The 13,892-nt window shown below is 49.6% G+C and overlaps 1 pseudogene; it reads left to right on the top strand.

The window, feature by feature from the left end:
- The first annotated feature begins 866 nt into the window (after nucleotides 1-866).
- LOC129036272 (golgin subfamily A member 6B-like) lies at nucleotides 867-10,051 on the top strand (annotated as a pseudogene).
- Nucleotides 10,052-13,892: the final 3,841 nt, after the last annotated feature.

Here is a 13,892-nt window from a genome sequence, read left to right as displayed (position 1 = left end):
GTCTCAGAGTAGTACCTGGCCGTGTGAGGTGTCAGTCTGCCCCTACTGGGGGGTGCCTCCCAGTTAGGCTACTCAGGGGCCAGGACCCACTTGAGGAGGCAGTCTGTCCATTCTCAGATCTCAAACTGTGTGCTGGGAGAACCACTACTCTCTTCAAAGCTGTCAGACAGGGACATTTAAGTCTGCAGAGGATTCTGTTGCCTTTTTTTTGGCTATGCCCTGCCCCCAGAGGTGGAGTCTACAGAGGCAGGCAGGCCTCCTTGAGCTGCAGTGGGCTCCACCCAGTTAGAGCTTCCCAGCAGCTTTGTTTACCTACTCAAGCCTAGGCAATGGTGGACGCCCCTCCCTCAGCCTCAGTGCCACCTTGCAGTTTGATCTCAGACTGCTGTGCTAGCAATGAGTGAGGCTCTGTGGGTGTAGGACCCTCTTAGCCAGGCATGGGATATAATCTCCTGGTGTGTCATTTGCTAAGACCATTGGAAAAGCACAGTATTAGGGTGTGAGTGACCTGATTTTCCAGGTGCCGTCTGTCAGCCCTTTCTTTGACTAGGAAAGGGAATGACCTGACCCCTTGCACTTCCCGGGTGAGGCGATGCCTCACCCTGCTTTGGCTCACACTCAGTGCACTGCACCCACTGTCCTGCACCCACTTTCTGACACTCCCCAGTGAGATGAACCCAGTACCTCAGTTGGAAATGTGGAAATCACCCATCTTCTGCATCGCTCATGCTGGGAGCTATAGACTGGAGCTGTTCCTATTTGGCCATCTTGGCTCCACCCTGATTGAGTCTTATATTGAGCCTAGCCCTAGCCCTTTAAAGGGGCACTGTATGGAATGGCCCAGCTCCCCAGATTGAAACTTCTCACTCTTCACCATCAAATCCTCCAGCCGCTATGAAGCAGTCCTTGAGTGGCAGTTACAGCAGTCCATAAAGGAGCAGGCACATCTTGAAGCACATGTGACACAGGTGAGGCTTTGCAAAGGGAAGGATGTGGAAGGAAGATGACCCCAGGTGGCCAGGAGCAGATGAGGACCAGTGACAGCCTTTCCTAGCTCCTGTGCCCATTCTTGCAGTTGATGGAATCACTTAAGCCCAGCTAGAGAGAGATGAATATGCTTAAAATCTAAAAGGAGAAAGGGCCCGGTGGCAGAAGCAGGTGTGGAAAATGTCAGAGGAGGTAAGAGCTGACCCTTAAGCCCCCCAACTTAGATAGGTCACTTGATCTTTCTGGGCATCTGTAAAATGAGAATAGGACAGCCAGAGGTGGTCGTGGGTCTGGGCTTTGTGGAGTGGGGGAGCAGAGAGGGAGATGGTAGCCTGTCCAGCTACAAGTTCATCTCTCCAGGGCCCTTTCCCCCTGTGCTTTGGGCAGGTTCGCACATTAAAGGAGGAAAAGAAGCATGACACACATCGGATACAGGAGCTGGAGAGGAGCTTGGGCAAACTAAAAAACCAGATGGGTAAGATGGAGCTGGTATGACCTGGGAGTAGGACTGGCATCAGAGGGCTGTGGGGATGGCTTAGAATGCCCCAGGGAGGTGGGCTTTGAGGTAGAGGGAAAGAGGTCTGTGCCAGAAGATGGCAAGTCTTGTCATCTCTATAAGCCTCAGTGTCCCCATCAGCAAAGAGAGAAGAGTGCCAATTGTCAGCCATCCACAGTGCCTCTCTATCTGAAAGTGGCTTGGAAGATTGGCTACCATCCGAATGCAAGGAATTATTAGCAGTGAGGCCAAGTTTGGAGAGCCTGAAAGGAGCTGTGCACAAAGAGGGGGTTTTTGTTGTTGTTTTGTTTTGTTTTTTGTTTTCTTGTTTTTTTGAGAATCCAGAGGCCCTTCTTGTCTGCTTCCTTTCTCAGGCAAACCCCCATCCCCAGAGCCCCCAGCTGGCCCCTCTGAAGTGGAACAGCTACAAGCTGAAGCCAAGCACCTGAGGAAGGACAGTCCAGCAGGACAGCTCCAAGCTCAGGTGCAAATCAATCAAGGCTTGAGTCATCTAAACTGGGAGCAGGAGGAGAGGCTACGGGTGCAGGAAGAGAGGCTGCTGGAACAGGAGAGGCTGTGGGAGCAGGAGGAGAGGCTTGGGGAGCAAGAGAGGCTGCAGGAGCAGGAGGAGAGGCTGTGGGAGCAGGAGAGGCTGCAGGTGCAGGAGGCAGAGGCTGCAGGAGCAGGAGGAGAGGTTGTGGGAGCAGGAGAGGCTGCAGGAGCAGGAGGAGAGGTTGTGGGAGCAGGAGAGGCTGCGGGAGCAGGAGGAGAGGCTGTCAGAGCAGAAGAGGCTGTGGGTGCAGGAGGCAGAGGCTGCAGGAGCAGGAGGAGAGGTTGTGGGAGCAGGAGAGGCTGCGGGTGCAGGAGGAGAGGCTGCAGGAGCAGGAGGAGAGGCTATTGGAGCAGGAGAGGCTGTGGGAGCAGGAGAAGAGGTTGCTGGAACAGGAGAGGCTGCAGGAGCAGGAGAGGCTGCTGGAGCTGGAGGATAGGCTGCTGGAAGAAGAGAGGCTGCTGGAGCTGGAAAGGAAAGCCAAGCTTTGGGAGGAGCAGGCAGAGACATGCAGGTAAACCCTGCAGAACCGCACCACCATCAACCATGCGCTATCTCAGAACCACGAGATTGATGAACAGCTGGCTGAGCCACAGAGTGGCTTTGAGGAGCTGGTTCATTGCCCCACCTGGGGAGCCTGCCCTCCTTCCCAGCCCTCCAGGCCTTTGAGTCCCCACCTGTAAAATGGGGCAGTGTAGCCCTCACATGAAATGGTACTTCTAAAGGCACCTGTGAGCCAGAGCCCTGCTCTGATGGCTGTGGGAGAAAGGGGATGATTTTTCTAACCTGCCTCCACCCTTCCCAGTGCCATGGGAGGCAGACACCAAGTTCAGGGGTCTCCAGCTGCAGTGGGTGGCCACTGATTGCTTCTTTCTGTCCAGAACAATGAGAACAAGAGCTCACTGCAGTTGGAGGAGCAAGTGGAGGAGCAAGTAAAGGAGCTGCAGGAGAAGCTGGGTGAGCCCAAGGAGATGTTAACCACCACCCCATCCAAGAAGGGCTGGGAGGCGGGCACCAGCCTCTGGGAAGGGGAGGTATGAGGCCAAAGGCAGCTCCAGCCTGGGGGCAGGTGACCCCAGCACCCTCCAGGGAAGTCCTGTGACTGTTTCTTGCTTCCTGCCCTCTGACATTTGGAGGTGGGTACCCCTGGGCTCCTCCCAAGTCTGGACATCATCATTCCAGCTAGAGGCATGGAGCCCCCCAATCATAGGGGAAGAGACAGTGGTATATGAGGCTCCTTATGCCAGGCGCAGTGGCTCATGCTTGTAATCCCAGCACTTTGGGAGGCTGAGGCAGGATAATCAGTTGAAGTTAGGAGTTTTGAGACCAGCCTGGCCAAGATGGCAAAACCTCATCTCTACTAAAATTACAAAACAAAACAGAAAAAATAGCTGGGCATGGTGGCACATGCCTGTAATCCCAGCTACTCAGGAAGCTGAGGCACAAGAATCGCTTGAACCTGGGAGATGGAGGTTGCAGTGAGCTGAGATTGCACCACTGCACTCTAGCCTGACACTCTGTCTCAAAACAAAACAAAAACAAAAAAGGCTCCTTAGATTCATACTGGATTCTGGCCTCGTTTCCACTGGTCACCATTCAACTACTTTGCATCTCTAAGTCCCTGTTTCTTTAACTTCAAAATAAAGTTAGCATTTTCCTTGCAGAGATGCTGAGGATTAAATGAGATAATACATGGAAAGCATTAGACATGTAGCACACTTAACAGATGGCAGTTGGCTCCCTCTGATTTTCCACCAGTCTGTGGCCTACACTTGAAATGGTAGGAAGAAAGGTGTGAGATTTGAAGCTGGGGAAGGAGGCACGGCGTTCTAGGAAAGGGAGGCAGTCACTTAGGCCTGGAGCATGGGGCCAGGGGCCTGGGCAGGCGACAGAGCCCCACAGTGCCCTCGATACCCTATTAACGGGCCCAGAATCTGGAAGCCAGCCAGTGTCCTCACACCCAGGGCCTTCCTGCAGGTGGAGCTGAAGAGCCAAGAGGCTCAGTCTGTGCAGCAGTGAGACCAGTGTCTGGGTCACCTGCAGCAGTATGTGGCCACCTATCAGCAGCTGAGCTCTGAGAAGGAGGCGCTGCACAGGCAGTTACGGCTGCAGACCCGGCTCATGGACCAGCTGCAGCAGCAGGAAGCTTAGGGCAAAGCAGCGGCCAAGATGCCCTGCTGAAAGTTGCAGGAGACCCAGGGGAGGGAGTTGCTGAGGACGGGACCTTGAAGGGGATGACCTGGAAAACTCCGTGCCTTCTCACTCTCTTCCCTGACCCCTTAGGAGCACCTGGAAGCTACCAACCAGCAGAACCAGAAGCTACAGGCCCAGTTGAGCCTCATGGCTCTCCCTGGGGAAGGTACGGGAGACTGCTTAGAGGAAGAGGAGAGAGCCCCAGGAGGAAGGGGGGACTATTACCACCATAGGATTAAGGAGTTGGAAGAGACCTTTAGAACAGCTGGTCATTATGCCGACTGGGTGTCTGCACTAAGTTTGGCATCAATATGGTGACCTCCTGGAAGCGGGGGGCCACCAGTTGCCTAAGGATGGGTGAACTGGCCCAGGTCAGAAAGGGAGCAAGTCAGGACTCCTGCACCTGTCGGTAGTGGGACTGTGCCTGGGCAATATAGCAAGATCTTGGTTCTTAAAAGTAAAAATAAAGAATGGCAGCTCATTCCCTTCTGGGGAGGGGCTGGCTCAAGGTTACACAGTGAGGGTGGGGGCAGAGGTGGGCCCCGCAGTACCTCCCTTGTTGGGTTGTCTGAGGACCCCTCTGGCCACCCCCCATAGGAGATAGAGGAGGACATCTGGACAGTGAGGAGGAGGAGGCGCCTGGGCCCATGCTGAGCGTCCCGGAGGACCTGGAGAACCGGGAGGTCGTGGTGAGCCTGATACCCCTTGCCCCTCCTTTGCCACCTTCCTCTCTGGTCCCTCCCAGACCCCCTTATGTTCTTGTTTTCCCCGCCTTCTGATTTCTCTGGACCCTAACCCCTTCTGGGAGCCAGTGGACAGACACCATTTTACTTGCGACCAACAAGCGCACTCTCTGAGGCCCCAAGGGAAGGCGCTGCGCTCCACCTCCCTGTCCTGTTTGTTCTGTGTATGCCCCTACAAGAATACTCATCTCTTGCCTTCGGGTGGCATTTTTCAACTCCGCTGGAGCTAGTGCCCAGGAGGAGCAAAGGGTGTGCTGCCAGCGCCTGGCTCACCCGGTGGCCTCGGCCCAGAAGGAGCCAGAGGCAGTGGCCCCAGCCCCAGCGACTGGGGGTGAGTCTGTGTGTGGGGAGACCCACCGGGCCCTGCAGGGGGCCATGGAGAAGCTGCAGATGAGTGACTCCTGGCATGGGCCAAGAAGGGTGCGGGGGAGGCAGGTAGGTCGCTCCCGACATGTGACCCCATTATTTTGGCTCCAGAGCGACTTTAAGGACCTCCTGAAGGAGACGGCAGACCTGAAAGAGCTGGTGGAGAAACTAGAGCTTCAATTCATCCACCTCGCAGAAAACACAGACACCATCAGTGAGCGGAAGGCCAGGGCACGGCAGGTGGAGCTGCAGGGCGGTCAGAGGGGTCCCAGCGTCTGAGCCCTGTCCTCTGGCAGGAAAGAACATCACATCATATGAAAGCCAGAGGGCAGTGCCAAAGACGCAGCACCGGGAGAAGGAGGACATCATCAGGCTGGCCCAGGACAAGGAGGAGATAAATGTAGGGTGTGAAACATCTCTGCTGGGGTGGGGGTGGGGGCGGGCGTGGGGATGGTCGTGAGTGTGGGCGCCGGCACTGGTGTGGCAGCGGAGCACCCCTCCCTTCAGGTGAAGCTGTTGGAGCTCCAGGAGCTGGTGTTGTGGCTTGTGAGTGACCACAAGGGGAATGGCAAATTCCTGGCCGCTGCCCAGAACCCTGCTGATGAGTCTGTCCCAGGGGTCTCAGCCCCCCAGGAGCTTGGGGCTGCCCACAAGCAGGATGATGAGTAGAGCCCTCAGGCAGGGTGGGCAGGCAGGAGCAGGGGAGACTCGCACTGCGCTCAGATCCCCGCATCCCTCTCTCCAAAGATTTTTGTGAGGTGAGCCTCACCAACAGCGTGGAGCCTACACCAGGAGAGGCCAGGGAGGGTTGTCCCCACCACAACCCTACTGCACAGCCAATGGTGCAGCTGCTTCCTGTAATGCAGGACCCCCGGGAGCACCCAGGCTTGGGCAGCAACCCGTGTGTGCCATTCTTTTACCGGGCTGCCAAGAACCGGGAGATAAACATCACCATCATCTAAGAGCTAGTCAAGAAATTTAAAAAAAGACAAAAACAAAAAGTTATGGGGTTAATCTCCTACGCAATTCATTTACTTCATTTGAATGTTAGAGTCACTCATGATTATTTGTGTTTCTAATTTACAGTTTAAATTTATTTGTAAAAAGTTAAGGGAGAGTGGGTCTTTCCCTGATGTTCACTCTGGTATCCTTTAGCAGTTTTGTTTTTTAATTTGATAATTGTAGGTCATTAGCATGCTTATTGAGTTTGCCCTTATGTGGTGGGAGTTCAAACACACAAAGACCCACTATTTGCATACAACTATTCTTGCTGGTTTGGAATAGGCTGCCATGCTTTTTTAATGTTATTGCAGCATGTATATTCTTTAAGGAATTCAGATAAAATTTGCTTATGTTCTGTGACTATGTTTGATCAAATCCTAATCACAGTGAGCTCTTCATTAGCTCAGTATGTGGTTTGCCCTTAAGTGCACACTGTTTATTTCTTTGTAATATGCACTGTGTGTACTGACATTTAGAGTTGTTTAAAGGCCAAGGACTGGAAACAGCCTTTCTTCTATTTTCTGTGTATTGATGATGGGAGTAATAACATTTTGGGGGAGCTTTTAAAATCTCACAGAAGAGGAAAATGGCGTGCTCTGGCAGGTATGTGCAGTATAGAGTATGTTTCATTTGTTCCCATGCCAAGAATGAGCACTGTTCTATGGTAGTTCTCTTAGGATTTGTATGTGCTCTGGGCTCATGAAAATATTACATCATGAGCTGTGGCAGTTGTAGTCTTTTTCGATGACCTAAAAAGGGATTATTTCTGAGGAATGAAAGGCTCCCATCGTTGACTGTGGATGTGGAAAACCTTTCCTAGCTTCAAACATTTATATCTATAATACATTTTAAAGTCAGAGTTCATGTTGCCTGTTTTAATCACGTGACTACATGTCCCAGTACACAAAATGCCACTGGTTGGCATTCTTCTTAATGTATTTAGTAAAGATCATAAGAAATCTTTTAAGAGTTTAAATGTCCCTGAAACAGGCATACAGGCTCTAGTCAAGGATGAATTAGGTGAAGGATAGCTGTGTGACACCTGACAATCTTCTCTGTTCATGGAGCTTCTTTGAGGCTAGAAGATTGATTTTACCATCTAGACCTGTCTGGCTAATACCTATTCTTCAACCACTTTGGTTACTCTGACATAGGAATTTACTTCTTTTCCTTGAAAACACTTTTAAAGATAATAACATTATTATAAACTAATATATGTGAGAGTACTTAGTTGAAATAAGAAGGAGTTTTAGTAGACAGTATAATACTACATTTGAAAATCAAGGAGAAGTTCATGCAACTAATATCCTGTTTGTGAATGTCAAGGTATTATCAGGAAAAGTGTCTATATAATCACAGAGTTATATTTCCTCACAAACTTCTTTATAAAGAGTCAACTATGTTTTTATGCCTCTCAGTTTCAATTAGAGACATAATTTTGTGCAATATTTATGTTAATGTGCCTATACATGATGAATGAATCATTTCAGTCTCATGTTGCCTAAATCATAACTTTATGATGCTTGGGAAAGAATCAACAGTTAAAACTTCATGAAGTTCTAATGTCTGTGTTCCAAAATACATCACATTATTGTGATGTACAGAACTTAAAGTCCTGTACTTGCCTTTTATATCTGAACTTGCAGCTTTTGCATTCTTTGAGTTCAGTTTAAAGACAGTTACTTTAAGCCCATTTTAGACCCTCAGGCTAGAAATCAGACCACTGTTAATTAGCCACATTATTTGGTCTAACAGTTTTTCTTTATAATTCTGATTCTGAAACTGGGTTTACCTAATATATTGATAAATTATTTCAAAGGTATTTTTATAGTTCAAATCACTTCACTTTTACCCCGATAAACATAAATGACTAGGAATGACCTTCAGATAGTGTTTAGCATCTGTAACCAATCTGACAATAATGTGTTCATCAGGTACCTATGGATTAAATCACATACTGGCATATTTAAGCTGAATGACAGTCTGGAAAATAAATGTACTAAATTAACTGAAATACCACTCTTTATGTAGGGATTTTGTCATATGTTTAAGAAAAAGCTAAAATGAATGGAAATCATATGACAATAACTTGTCTTTCTTCAAAGTGCATGCAGTCTTTTGCAATACCTCATTCAGCCAAGTATTTGTTCTCTTCCTCATTCAGTATAAGGCAGCTTTCAATGTGCTTAGAAGGTAACATTAGAAGGTTAGAGTTCATGAGAAACATAGAATTTTAAAATGTGAATTCAACTGAATAAATCTGAATTTCTGTCGGAAGAATCAAAATACCTATTTAAAGACTGCAATATTTGATAATCATTTTTAAAGTATTTGATTAAACCTGATAGGTTTTCCAGAAATGAAAAAAAGTCAGTTCTAAAACCAAAGCTAATTTTTAGAAAATCTGAAAATGTGTATCAGCCCTATCTATAATATTGTTTCTCTAAAACTTTATCTTAAAGAGTCATTTTTAACTGGTATCTTAATGTTTTGAAATAAATTAAAACATTTTAAAATATGTAGTTTAAAAGAAAGAAATGAGAGGAAGGAAAAGTAGAGGAAGAAATGCCAATTCCAGTCCAAAGCTTTATTTGCCAGGTTTTCTTAGAATGACTTTTACCAATGTTTGAGTTATTGTAAACAGAATGTATAAGGGAAATACTGTAAGACTTTTGCCTAAAGTGACAATATTGACTGCTGCTGTGATGCAAATTGTTGCAAAGTGGTGTTTTTGCTTTAAAATTTTATTTTGTGTGCCTTGAAAACTATAGTATTAAAGGTATTGAGACTGTGAAAATGCTGGACACACTTGGCATGAGATAATCTGTTTTTATTTTTACAAAATTGTAATATAATTATGCAAGTGTGTTTATTAAAAGAACACAAACTAAAAAAGTTATAGGATTAAAAAAAGATATGGGATGAAAAAGTTATGGGATAAAAAATGTTGTGAAAAAGTTGGGGCAAAACAATTTGTAGAAAAAAAATAAAAGTTTTACAAAAAGCTATAAAAAATATGAAAAAGAAGTTACAGGATTTTTTTTTTAAGTCATGGGATAAAAATAAAAATAAATAAAGGCAGGCCTCTGTCAGCAAAGCCTGGAGAAGTGGGACTGGAGTCTCTGCCCCCACCATGTCCCTACCACCCCTTCCCAGTCACCCCTTTACCATTAGGGTAGCAAGACAAGACCCCTGTCTAATGGGGGGAGACAAACCAACCCTTTGCCACCTTGACCAGGGCTGAGTCCTTAAATTTCTGGATGATGGTGATTGTTATTTAAGAGCCACAGGCTGGTGGAGTTGGTTTGTTTGGAGGAGGCCTCATGGCCTCCTTACTCTCACCGAAGCAACTTTTCCCTCAGTGGGGGCTCCCATCTTTGTATTCAGAGAGGTAGCTGAGGTGGGACAGTGGGGCTAACTGTGGACCAGGCGAGGGCACAGGCTACTGGGGGCCCCTCCTTCCCCAGTGTACACATAGTATCTATGTAACATATTGTATATTCCGGGGGGGTAGGGCCGCCCCATTTGTCGTACCTAGCGGAGGTTGGAGCTGGCCTATGGGGAGGAGGTTCTAATAATTATTTGTGGCTGGGAAACTTATTTATTAATAGCACAGGACAGAGGAAGGAGGTGGGGATGGGGTCGTGGCTCCTTGGTGATGCGACTCCTGTTTATTTTGCTTTTTATTTTGGAATAAACGGATTTAGCCATACTGCTCAGCCCAGTGTGTTCCCGTTTCCCTCACTGGGTCCTGGAGTTGTGCCACTGAACGAGGAGCCCCAGCGTGTCCAAGCATGTCCAGCTGGGCTGTTGGGGACCTTCCAGGCCTGTTACCTGTATGCTGCCTGGTGACACCTGGGGGATTCCACGGGGTTTGCCATGATGCCTATGGGGCACAGTCCAGCCCTGACAGCCAACAGGCTCAGAAGCCTGATCTAGCGGTGGCCGTGAAGGCAGGTACCAGCACCCAAAGGCACTGACTTCCATCCACCCCAGGTGTCTTCCGTTCTGTCTCCCTGCCTCCCTCTCCTGTCTGCACCTGGTGGCCTTTTCTGTCTGTCCCTCCAGAGTGCTGGCTGCCCCGTAGGCTCCCTCCAGGCTGAGTGCATGGCCCCGCCCCCTCATGGCCAGAGCTGGCTTCACAGGATAAGAGCCAGCTAAGCTCCAGGAGATTTCCAGGAAAAGGGTGTGGCCTTTTCACTGCTCCCAACAGCACCCTAGAAATGGCTTGGCCTTTTCCCTCCCCTGAGCTCCACAGAGAACACAGCCAGCGGAGGACATATTCCCTATCATCTAGAAATGGGTTTGATTCTCAGCCGGGGGACAGCAGGATTGGTAGAGACTGTCAGGCACACAGCTGCCTGTGCACAGCACTCCCAAGCTTCGTGGGGGATGGGAGGGATGGGGGGGCTGGCTGTCCACAGGCCGGGTATGACAGGGAGGCTCACTGGAGGTGGCGCACTTTGGAGGGGCGATGTCAGGGGACAGCTTCTCTTGTTGGATCACAAGATTCCACAAGGACAGCACTGTGACTGATTCCCAGCGCTAGAGGTGAGACGGCCCTGTGTAGGTGCATGTGTGTGTGTATATATATATACACACGTATATATATATATACACATGTATATATATATATATATACGTATATATATATACACACGTATATATATATACACATATATAGACACACATATATATACACATATATATACACACATATATATATACACACACATATATATATATACATACACACATATATATATATATATGAGTATAGATATTTATAGAACAGGGCAGGGGCATACTACAGAAGGGGCACAAGTTTTCAGCAAGGGTCACCCCTGGATGTGTCAACTCACCACTACAACAGACTAAGTCACAGATGAAGGGGGCTGGCTTTGGGACTGGGGGAGCCACTGTCAAGTCACAGGACACCTGCCCAGGCAGGCTTGGAAAGGGAGGAGGGATCTGTTTAGAGGTCAAAGTGGTGTCTGGGACTCTCAGGACAGGATGGACTTGCCTGACCCGATCGGCTGGCAGTTGGAGAGAAAGCAGAGAGAAAACAGGAGAGAGAAAAGTGAGCAGAGAGCCGGTGACACAAGTGCAAAGCAAGGATGTGCCGTGCCGCAGCAGCAGCAGCGGGAGGGCCAGCGGAGGGAGGGTGCAGGTGTGGGTGTGGCAAGGTTCCTGGAAAAGAGGGGCTGGAAGGGAAAGGGGAGGAAGGTGGAGGGAGGAACCGGAGCCTCACAGGTAGTGTCTGGGGGCTGTGGCCACCCTCCCCACCCCACACAACCTGGCGTCTCCCACAGCACCCAGGCAGTGCACCCACAGTTCAGACCAATGCTCAGCCCCCTCGGGCTTCCCTCTTCTCTGGGCACCCTGTCTTCCAACCCACTGGCCCAGGGCCACCTCTCACCTTGGGGAGCCCCATGCAACAGCCATCAGGCCTGATAGAGAAGGAACACTGCTTGAATCAGGATGGTGAAGCTAAAAGGGATGGATGGCTGGAGTGAGCGCCAGAGGCCCCTTAGGGGGCTCAGAAAGCCCAGGACCCTCTGAAAGGACCCTCTGAAGGGATCCTGGGGGAGGCAGAGAGGGCAGGAAGCCAGATGCCACTGGCCATAGACTTATAAGCCTAAGAGGGGAGCCTCAGCTGGTTGGGGGGCTGCAGGTTGCATAGGTGAGGCTGAGCCCTTCCTGCTGGGAAAAGCAGAAGAGGGAGAGTCCATGGCGGAGGAGGCAGGCAGGCTCACTAGGCGGAGCTCAGCTGGGCCAGCAGGCACTGTGGTCCCCTTGGCTGAATGGCATAGGCGACCCCTAGGAGCAACAGGCCAAGGTGCATGAGCCTGCTGGCTGGCAGTAGTGTTTCAGCGGGGGTAGGGACCCCGTCTTGAGTCACATACTTCACACACTAGTACTGTCAGGCTACTGTCGATGTTCACTTAGGGCCCAAGTTCTGTTAAGTCACTTGCGGTGAATGCTTCCAGGCCTGGGACTCAACTTCAGGGCACTGGGCTTCCCTCTGGCCCAGGGCAGGTCCAGAAATGCTGTCTAAGAGCCAAGGCCTAGAATCAGTGACCACAAGAGCCCATTTGGTGCTCAACCCTATCGTGGCCAGGCAGCTACCTAAGCTGCAAGACAAAGTCCCTATTACATTTTCCTCTGCCTCGTCTCCTCAAGCAAAAGGAAGAAGTCACTTTTGTTGCTACAAGCTGCACTGCCTGAGGTTGGGGGAGGGGTGGTGCCAGCACTCCCTTGGCTGCGCAGGCTGGTGTCTCACTAGGTCGTGTGCCCCCTGAGTCCACTGACTCTGAGTCCAGCATGGCATTAGGACTTGCGTAGGAGTTGAAGTCCTTATGGTCTAGACTGCCTTTCAAGTTTATTTAGGGCCCCAGAGCATAATAGCCTGCCATGCCAAGGCTTGTCAAAAGCCAAGCCTCAAGCCTTCTAACTACTGGGATGGGTGAGCCCCTCTGGGTAGGGCTGGTCTAAATGCTCCCTCCAGGGGCAGGTGTCACATGAGCTCCACCTGGTTTTGCTTTCTGCTGTGATGGGGCAACACTGAGTTCAACACAAAGTCCCACAGTTGCTGCATTCTCCCTCCCGCAAGTGCGTAGATTCTCTCTGAGCACCACAGCAGCCACTGCTGGGGGATGGGGGGGTGTGACATTGGTGTTTCAAGACTGTCCTTCCCACCCTCTTCAGTGCCTCTTTCAGTGATATGAAGTTAAAGCCAGGTGCTGTGAGTCCTCACCTGATTTTTGGGTCTAATGAAGATGGTTTTCTGGTGTAGACAGTTGTCAAATTTGATTTTCCTGCAGGGGTAATGATTGATAGAGACTACCATTTAGCCATCTTGTTCTGCCGCTCCTCCCTCACTTAATTACCTGCTAAGAGCCCTACTTCCAAATACAATCATATAGGGGGTTAGGGCTCCAACATATGAATTTTGGGGAGACACAATTCAGTCCATAGCATTTGGACTTGGGGAGAGGGAGAAAGAGAACCTTCACAGGAAGGTCATAGCATAAGCAACAGAATGGAGGTGGGAAAGTTCAGCTCATGAATAGAAAAAATTGATCCAATTTGGTGGGCCCACGGGGAGATGCAGTGGTGTGGTGAGAGTTGGGCCACATCAGAAAGAACCTTGAATGCCAGGCTGAGGTTGGAAACATTTCCTGCTGTGTAGAAGGTGCCATGAGGTGCTGGGGAGGGTAACATGATGAAAAGGATATTTGGGAGAATGGATCTGGCATCAGTGATGGGTAGAGGTAAGGAGTGAACAAAGCTGGAGGCCAGAAAACTGGACACATGGCCCAGAGTTGAGGCTTAGGCTGTTCAAAGGCAGTTTCCACGCTGAGTTCCAATGTAGATCAAAGCATGCAGCAGGTAGATAACTTGGAAAAACAAAGCCATTCTCTTCCCACTACCAAAAGTTTCCCAGCTGAGCTCATCAACAGAGTCCTACAAATCAGATAGTTGACCAGTCCCAAACCCCTGTCCCTAAAGGCTGTGACCCAGAGGGAGCCCTTGTCCAGCTGTAGCCTGGGAA

Source organism: Pongo pygmaeus, chromosome 4 (assembly GCF_028885625.2).
Source record: "Pongo pygmaeus isolate AG05252 chromosome 4, NHGRI_mPonPyg2-v2.0_pri, whole genome shotgun sequence".
Classification (NCBI taxonomy): Eukaryota; Metazoa; Chordata; class Mammalia; order Primates; family Hominidae; genus Pongo; species Pongo pygmaeus.
This window is presented reverse-complemented; position numbering and strand designations above follow the sequence as displayed.